Source organism: Mytilus edulis, chromosome 9, assembly GCF_963676685.1.
Source record: "Mytilus edulis chromosome 9, xbMytEdul2.2, whole genome shotgun sequence".
Classification (NCBI taxonomy): Eukaryota; Metazoa; Mollusca; class Bivalvia; order Mytilida; family Mytilidae; genus Mytilus; species Mytilus edulis.
The window spans coordinates 16,304,177-16,313,917 of record NC_092352.1 but is presented as its reverse complement, the minus strand read 5'-3'; the positions used below and the strand labels follow the sequence as shown (position 1 = coordinate 16,313,917).

Below are 9,741 nucleotides of genomic sequence, written 5' to 3'. Positions count from 1 at the left end.
CAAAAATTTTGCCATTTCCCATCAACTGATCCAAATGATTGCCCATGATAAGCATGCTGCTGAAAATGATTGTTAAAAGTAATTTTAAGTACTTAGTAGTACTGGCACAGATGAAGTAGTATGATGAATTGCAACACTTGCAAGTAAAGGTGTGAACAAATTGTAAAAAGGTTTTTGAATGAATAAAGGCTTTCTATGGCTCCCTATACATGTCATAGCAAATTCGTTTGGTCCACTTGCAGCTGATCTTCTTGTCTACCATGCATTTAATTGAAGGGACACTATGTCGCCATTTCATGGTAAAGTGAAGAGGTCGGCTTGGCACACATGGAAAGTATTCCAAGATGTAATGGACGTTTTTACCCCGCTTTAGTATTAAAACACAGACACATACATTGACAATATAGAAGCACTTGTTTGCATCACGTATGGCACATCAACATTTTCTGTTAACGAGGCACGATTTGAATCGTTTGCATGGAAGCAGCGGGTTTATGATGCTATTCTTTCTACCAGAGGTTCTCTTCCGAATCACATCAAAAGAGAAGCATATCAAGGTGAGCATCATGGTTTGGGCTCATCCTGATTTATGCATTCAGGTACAGGTCCTTGTTCCAAGTCATGAACACTCGAGTTGGATGAAAGAAAAAATAATGACAGTTAGAAACCAAAATGGATTTCTTAGGCTGCCGTTGCATCTTCGTGTCTGGAGTTTTTCAAATGCGAAGGCAAATATCAAGATGTGTGGATAACTGTAAATGCTACCGTCCTGATCTTCCTCGTAACGTTGTGTGTATTAGTAAATGTAAAATAATTATATGAAAGGCAACATGTAGATATGCATTTGAACCGAACAAAGACCGTGATATATCTTGTTAAGTTGATAGAAATGATGAAATTGACATTTTCCACGTTGTGGCTGCCATTTTTTAACCGGAAGTCACTTTTTTCTTCGTATATGTATTGTTTTATCGTACTTTAGGGACTTTAATTGAAGTTTTATCAAAACTAACATTGGATTATACCTATAAAACAGCTTTAAAAGGATTTACGAAATGTAGCCAATTATATATGACGCCATTTCCAATTGAGCGGTGGCCATTTTGAAAAATGTAAAAAATTTATGGCCAGCAGCTGATTTTTTTTAATTATCATTTAGTCAATCTATAAACCAAATTTCATGCTTGTATCACGATTTGCACAATTATGTCCATAATATCTTACTTAGAACCAAATATTACCTAATAAATCATTGATGAATGACGAGCTATTAAGTCAAAGAAATACAACTTTGATAGAAACAATTCATTGAGTGAAGAAACAGGAAATTAAACATTGTGTGAATAGCATTCCAACTTGATATATAAAAGAAATGCTCCTGTATTTGCGTTCGAGGGTCATTTATAAAGAAAATAGGTTTTTCCACATTTCCTTTCTCAATTTTATTTAAATGCTTATTAATTTTGTATTTTATGTATGGCATAGTAGAGTTTACTATATCTCCAAGTAATAAAACTTCAATATAACTAAACAAAGCAAATTCAGTTTAATACTATTGGTCATAACAGTATATAATTCAGTGTAATTTTATTTTTTCAATACTATTCTTTACATGTCCAAATGTAACCTTTGAAATCCCTTTAGGTTTTCTTCTGAAAAGAGAAGAAAATTGTTTAATGAATAAGAGACAACAGTAGTTTACCAATGCTCAAAAACTCATTTAATAAAAGATGAAGTAATTGCAAATGGAACTAAACCGAATATTTCAACAGTATAGTCGACATCAGCCACACTTATCCGGTATGCGAATTTATACTCTGTCAAGTATGTCTCAAATATGAATTTGTCAAATCATAGCTAAATTTGCAGCTCTGTGTGACTGTCGTCAGTCTAAAGAATATACCTCTTTAATCGAGACATAGACATATCGCATCTGTAAACAAAATCGTTATGAAGACTGTAAACTTCGAACTTCTCCAGAAGATTGTCCCTGATTTTGCGTCTGGATCACAAGCGTTTGGGGCAGAATTTCTATGTTTTATTTGGATTAATTTTTCATTGTTTGCACGGAATATTAGATTTTTATTTTTAAACAACGGATAGCCTACTGTGATTTTTTTCCTTGTTTTTTTTTTTGTGAATCAACTTTGATGTAATGTAATGTTTACTATACATAAAAAAAATCACTCATTTAAAAGCATTTTATGCAGTCTTCGGCAACATAAAAAGAGATTCTTCATATAGGAGTTTGACTAAAAACACCTTTCTTGAGATTTACTTATTACCATTAAGGGACGACCAATTGATTTTTAAGGAGGGAGCAGTGTCATTTTTAAAATAAATAACCTGCATGGTTGGAACTGAAATAGATATGTTCGCACAAGGCAGGATAGAAATGAATAACCTGTACCACAAAATGCAGGAAGCAAATGTGTACAAAGCGAAAATAACAAATAAGTATGCGTAACATCAGTTGAATATATATATATGATCAATCCGGGGAAACTTCTCATATAAAATATATTTGTTATAAATTTAGCTACCTATTTTCCAACTGGATCCTCACATATGCAGACATGATGTACGCAAACTGCGACCTGGCCGCTTCTGCAACTACAATCGAAACTGGTACCACAGTATCCTCTTCTCTGCTTCAAACTGTGAAAGGAAATGAGAGTAAGGGTTTACGACATACTCATTGTGAAAAGGCTTAGTTGTTGGTTTTGCAAGGGGTAAAACCGTGCTTAAAAGATGACGAACTTACTGCGGCTGGAAAATATCAAGGATGCATCATTTTCAAAAATAGGCTGAAAATGGTAGGTAAAACATGATTTTAGAGCTAGCTTAACTTCATACAAGTATCGCAGTTGTTGATAGGTCTGTTGCATTGAATAAATTGGGTATGCAACACAACCAAACACAAAAAGTAAATGTGACAATAATGGGGATCCAGCAGTCAATAGTTATCAAAGGTACCAGGATTATAATTTAGTACGCCAGACGCGCGTTTCGTCTACAAAAGACTCCTCAGTGACGCTCATATCAAAATAGTTATAAAGCCAAACGATATAAAAGTTGAAGAGCATAGAGGATCCAAAATTCCAAAAAGTTGTGCCCAATACGGCTAAGGTAATCTATTCCTGGGACAAGAAAATCCTTAGTTTTTCGAAAAATTCAAAGTTTTGTATCAGGAAATTTATAAAAATGATCACATAATTGATATTCATGTCAACACCGAAGTGCTGACTACTGTATATATATATACAATACAGACATATCTAACACAACCGACTAAAAAGATCAAACAAACATACAAAGATATATAAGAAAGACTCCAACAAAAAATCTTGAAGTTGATAGTAAATTTGACAAAGACGTTTACAAAAGATTATTTGTAGAAAGTGAAATACCAAAAATACCGAACTTTGAGGCATTTCGGAAAGACCGTAATCTAGCATATTAATCTATTGTAATAAAAATTCATAATATCTAATAAAATTTGTAGATTTAGCTAACAAGGTCCTTATATTTGTATAAAATAACATTTGTTTATAATGGAAAGTTGTTTTAACGCTAAATAAGCTACAATTAAAAATTGCTTTCTTGTCCCTCTCTGTGATTACCTGTAGAGAACTTTGGTTCATTTCCCAATCAATCTATCATGAAGGGAAGATATATAAAATCGAATTTCAATCATAGTTTTTTTTCAAAAATGATGAACGATTCTTTATATTGGTATGTAATCATTTTAAACGTTTCAAATTTATGAAATTATATTCGTACATCAATGTTTTTGATACACCAATAACAAAAACTGAAATATATTGAATTGATACATTTTGTAACTATTCAAATTTATATCAGAAACCTAAACTTAATTATAAAATAATGAACCTGTTAACAATACTCGCATAACTTTTTCGAATTGGCATATAATACAACGGAATGTCACTCTTGCATACACATGGCACATCAATATAATTAATTAACTGTGCAATCGCGCTCCACCTTCAATGATGATTCTAAATTATAAATATAACCAAAAGTTGTTAATCTATAGATAGTAAAGACTAATGAAATCTAACCCACTGTTAAAATATTTCTTTGCATTTTTTTAAAACTTCCTCAGTAAAATGCTTGGGCCACTTGACTTTCATAGCTCATAATTAACGTTTTTACACAATATTTAAATAAAGTAGCTAAAGATTATTCGCTTCTCAAAAAGTATTAGACGCAATAAAAATCGTATGCTTGCACCATCTTACCCAAAAACAGATTTAATTAAGTTCTGAACATTTCGACATTTCTTCGTTAAAACCGGTTTTAAACAAATCACAAGTACGTGTTAAGATCCGACTAAATACCCATATCCCGATATCGTCAGGTTAATTTGCTACACGGTAATCAAATGGCAAAAATCAAAAGTTCAAACACATCAAACGAATGGATTGTAATTGTCATATTCCTGACTTGTTACGGGCATTTTCCTATGTAAAAAATGTTGGAGTAAACCTGTTTTATAGCTAGCTAAATCTCTCATTTGTATGACAGCAGCATAAAGTTTCACTATATTTAAAACAATGAGTGAAAAAACATCAAGACATAATAGAAAAACATGTCAAAATAGGGTACATTGGTGACCATCGTCTGTTTTCAGCTCTTAGGTCTGACAACTGAAACAATTCATTTTTAGGAACCTACCTGAGCTAGTTCATAGTATCCAGTTATAATAACTATAACACCAAACAAATATGCAACAAAGAAACACAAAAAGACATATAGACAAAACACATTAGCAAAAATAAAGGACGAGAATACCAAAATTTACCATAGCACAATAACACAGACCAAAAAAAACATAATATCAGAAAGACAAACAAACAGCTACAACTTCTTGAATATCTGAGCTGAGAAATGTATTAAGTATACGCGGAAGTTAATATATACAAATTTATTTCACTGCACTTACATGGGACCATATACAACCAGACACTTATAAAATTCATAGGATTATATGTAGAAGTTATTTAGAAGGGGATTATGTAGTCATATATATTTGTTCAATTATTCATCAAAATAGAATTATTACTTCAAACAATATAATGAAATTCTATGCAAGTGCAAGTAGGTTTCACTAGCTATAAAACCAGGTTAAATCCATGATTTTTAAGCTTTCGATTATTACCATTCGATAAAGGACATTCCGTCTTAAATTTTCCTTGGAATTTCGAGTCTTTTTGTTATTTTACTTTTTTTCTAAAGTAATCACTCTTTCAAATAAAATGAAAGGGTTTCGTTATTGTGAAACCACAGCAATTTCTTCTGTAATTAGTGTTAAACACTCTGAAATATTGACTGAGTTCTATATATTGACTGGATTTTCTTATCCCAGGAATAGATTACCTGAGCCGTATTTGGCACAACTTTTTGGAATTTTGGACCTTCAATGCTCTTAAACTTTGTACTTATTTGGCTTTATAAATATTTTGATATGAGCGTCACTGATGAGTCTTATGTAGACGAAACGCGCATCTGGCGTACTAAATTATAATCCTGATACCTTTGATAACTATTTACACCACTGGGTCGATGCCACTGCTGGTGGACGTTTCGTCCCCGAGGGTATCACCAGCCCAGTAGTCAGCACTTCGGTGTTGACATGCATATCAATTATGTGGTCATTTTTTTTATAAATTCCCTGTTTACAAAACTTGAACTTATTGAAAAACTAAGGATTTTCTTATCCAAGAATAGATTACCTTAGCCGTATTTGGCACAATTTTTTGGAATTTTGGACCCTCAATGATCTTCAACATCGTACTTATTTGGCTTTATAAATATTTTGATATGAGCGTCACTGATGAGTCTTATATAGACGAAACGCGCGTCTGGCGTACTAAATTATAATCCTGGTACCTTTGATACTGGTACTATTCTAGTGAAAATTTTACATTAATATAACCATAATTCTTACTCTTATTTAAGTTTTCACCTTGTTTCTGCGTCTGTGCCTACTGTCTTGTCTTGTATCTTATCTAAATAAAATAATGAAAATATGTTGCATTGAAGCGTGCAATGTAATCAAGAAAACTGACTGAATAATCACTTCACAAACTATACGGTCGCAGTTCTGAAGAGTAAAATGACTAATTCGTAACGATATCTTAATTTTCTTATATTAAAAGGCAACTGAACGCTTCCATTTGATCAACATAAATGACCTAAACCATGTCAAAAATATAGCATTTGGATGAGTTTGATCTTTTGATTTTGCCATTTGATAAAGGACTTCCCGTTTTGAATTCACCTAGAAGTTTGGTATTTGTGGTATTTTACTTTTTTATTGACAGTGCATAAAATTGAGAAAGGAAATGGGGAATGTGTCAAACCGACAACAACCCGTCCATAGAGCAGACAACAGCCGAGGGCCACCAATGAGTCTTCAATTTAGCGAGAAACTTCCGCACCCGGAGGCGTCCTTCAGCTGACCCCTTAAAAAAATATGTTTACTAGTTCAGTGATAATGGACGTCATACTAAACTCCGAATTATACACAAGAAACTAAAATTAAAAATCACAAGACTAACAAAGGCCAGAGGATCCTGACTTGGGACAGGCGCAAAATTGCGGGGGGTTAAACATGTTTATGTGATCTCAACCCTTCCCCTATACCTCTAGTTAATGTAAAAAAAGTAAACGCATACCAATACGCACATTAAAATTCAGTTCAAGAGAAGTCCAAGTCCGATGTCAGAAGATGTAACAAAAGAAAATAAACAAAATGACAATAATACATAAATAACAACAGACTATTAGCAGTTAAGTGACATGCCAGCTCCAGACCTCAATTAAACTGATTGAAAGATAATGTCTTCATTATATGAATATCAGGCACAATCCCTACCGTTAGGGGTTTAGTATCATACTATCGTAAAATATGTGAGAAGAACATAACCCGTGTCATGCCATCAAATGTTTTTTTACAAATAAATGTGTTTAGTTCCGATGCAAAGACCCTATAAGTGAATCAATGTTAAAGCCAAAATATGCAATCTTTAATGATCTGACAAAATTATCGCAACTATAGTCTGTTTAAAGGTTTTGTAAGTTTTTGAGTCGAATACTGACATTTTTGCGCTTTGTAAAACATATTACCATAAAAGGTTGGATGTGAAATACCTGATAGTATAAGATGTCTGCGTGTTGAGTTATGTTTACGAATTATTTTCTTATACCGACGATAAAATTTAGTAAATGTTTTGACTAGTTTGTGATATCGAAAACCCTGGTGTAATAATTTTTCAGTAATACATAAATTTCTCTCGCTAAAATCTAATACGTTGTTACAAACACGAGCGAATCGTACAAGTTGAGATATATACATAAACACCATAAGATGATGACAAGGGAACGTCACCATCTAAAAATGGATAATTAACGATAGGAAATGAAAAATCATCTCTTTTTTCATAAATGTTTGTATTAAGCTTCCCGTTAATGGTATAGATATCAAGATCGAGGAAAGGGCAGTGGTCATTGTTAGTATTAGCTTTATTTAAAGTAAGTTCAACAGGATAAATTTCTTTAGTATACATACTGAAGTCGTCATTATTGAGAGCCAATATATCATCCAAATATCTAAAAGTATTGTTAAATTTTTGTATTAAATGTTTTTTCGATGGGTCTTTGCTAATTTTAGTCATAAATTGTAACTCATAACAATACAAAAATAGGTCCGCAATAAGTGGTGCACCGTTAGTCCCTATTGGAATTCCAATAACTTGACGATATACGGAATCTCCAAAGAGAACAAAAATGTTATCAAGTAAACATTCAAGCGCAGATATAGTATCAAAGCATGTCCAGTTGACATAGTTCTTTTGTTTATTGCTACTAAAAAATGACCTAAAAGAGTTTGAACATATGTACTCACATTCTGACTTTTTAAATGCTCAGTTAATTAGGGATGTGATTTTTTTCTTAATAAGAATATGAGGCAAAGTGGTATATATAGGGTAGAAACTAAAACAATATTATAGTTTGTTTTGGAATACATGGTCAGTGTGCCGATTGCAGAAGTCTGTTTATCACCTGCTAACATTGTATTGTTTAGTATCGTATGCCACGGATGCGACATTAACAGCTAACCATATGAACTATATGTATATTTTCTGTAAATTCACTGTTTATTAAACGTTGAAACATTAAAAACACTAGTTTCTCTACCCCTAGGAGCAGATTGCATAATCCGCATTTCGGAATTTTCGGTTATACATATATTGCTGTTAAACTTTGTATTTTATTTAACTTTCCAACTCTTTTGATTCGAGCATCAACGAAAGACGCGTTTGCCATTCCAGTTTATCTGGTATCTTTGATGAGATTTTACAACCACTTAGTCTTTGACATTGCCGCTAGACGTCTCGTCACGAGGGTATGACCAGCTCAGTAGTCAAACTCTTTTGTGCTGACATGAAAAGTTATTATTGGTATATATATATTTATTGAAATTTAAATACCTTTAATATTGGATTTAGCTTTCTAAATGTTTTGATTCGACCGTCACTGTACACGAGTTGGTGTCTCCAATTATAAGCCTAGTATCTTTGGTAAGTGTTCACACCCACTGAGTATGATAAAATAATATTATAGTTTATTTTTGAGTTTCTTTGTCAGTGTGTCTATTGCAGCAGTCTGTTTATCACCTGCAAACATTGTATTGTTTATTATCGTACGTCACGGATGCGACATTAACAGCTAACCAATCAAAAATAGGCAGTGAGCAGTGTTTTGTGTTCTGTTCAGGTCCTTTTCGAGTTTTAATTCTCTCATTTTTTGGCTTTCAAACATGGTCATGAGTATACCTGATGAAGGTAATTCCAGATATACTTGTTGTGTGCACGGTTTTTGTATCATTCTTCGCGCATTGAAAAATCACTACACAACTTTAGTGGGGAGTGTGCTGTGATTTTTTTCCCGACTTAAGTAGTACTATAACTTTAAGATTTGAGTCTCGCACCTGTGTATGATCGTGATACGTGATCTTTTTTTTATACTACGCTTCATTTGGGAGTGTACTGGACAGTCTTAAAATGATCTGTGAAAACAGCAGGTATAGTTGAGAGAGCCATCACAGTATACGCTATTAAATAAAACTTACGCGGACAGCCGCAGAGTTTCTGACAACCATCTCTATAAGATTTTAAGATACACAGACTCTTGTCGGAACATTCTTCAGACAAATCAACACAAGCAACTGCTAAACCTATAAAAATAATAAAAAATAAAGTAAAACAATATTCATGTTTTTAATTTCTATATAAATGACGAAAAAGTAAACAGCATCTATCAAAATTACTTACTAATACAACAAATTAAAACAAAAGTAGACTGCATTGTTCTTTGATGGTGTCCTTGTTTGGGTCGTTCACTTATCAAAGTCTTCATGTCATTTACGTGATTTCTTATCTTCGAACTTCGGTACAGATATATGATTTGTAACATACTTTTCCAAAATTCCCTTCACTAAACTATGAAAATAGTAAGAAGCTTTAAAGTTTCAACACCCTCAGGCAAATTTTACTTTAGAGAATTTAAAAAAAAATATTGATAATTTGTGTCATAAAACTCCTAACAAAGGCTTTCAGAAAAGGACAAAGAGGTTATCCCGTCCCATAGCAGTGTCCTAGATGTGTAATATCTGAAATAAAAAGAATGTGATAAGATGGTTAATAATACAAA

General features: G+C 32.8%; 1 long non-coding RNA gene across 1 annotated transcript; it reads right to left on the bottom strand.

The window, feature by feature from the left end:
- Window positions 1–1,540: 1,540 nt before the first annotated feature.
- LOC139489584 (uncharacterized) lies at window positions 1,541–9,473 on the bottom strand. Its single transcript, XR_011656204.1, has 5 exons — window positions 9,363–9,473; window positions 9,161–9,265; window positions 5,993–6,035; window positions 2,544–2,658; window positions 1,541–1,652 (listed from the first exon to the last, which is right to left on the bottom strand). It is a non-coding gene; the product is annotated as an uncharacterized lncRNA (long non-coding RNA).
- Window positions 9,474–9,741: the final 268 nt, after the last annotated feature.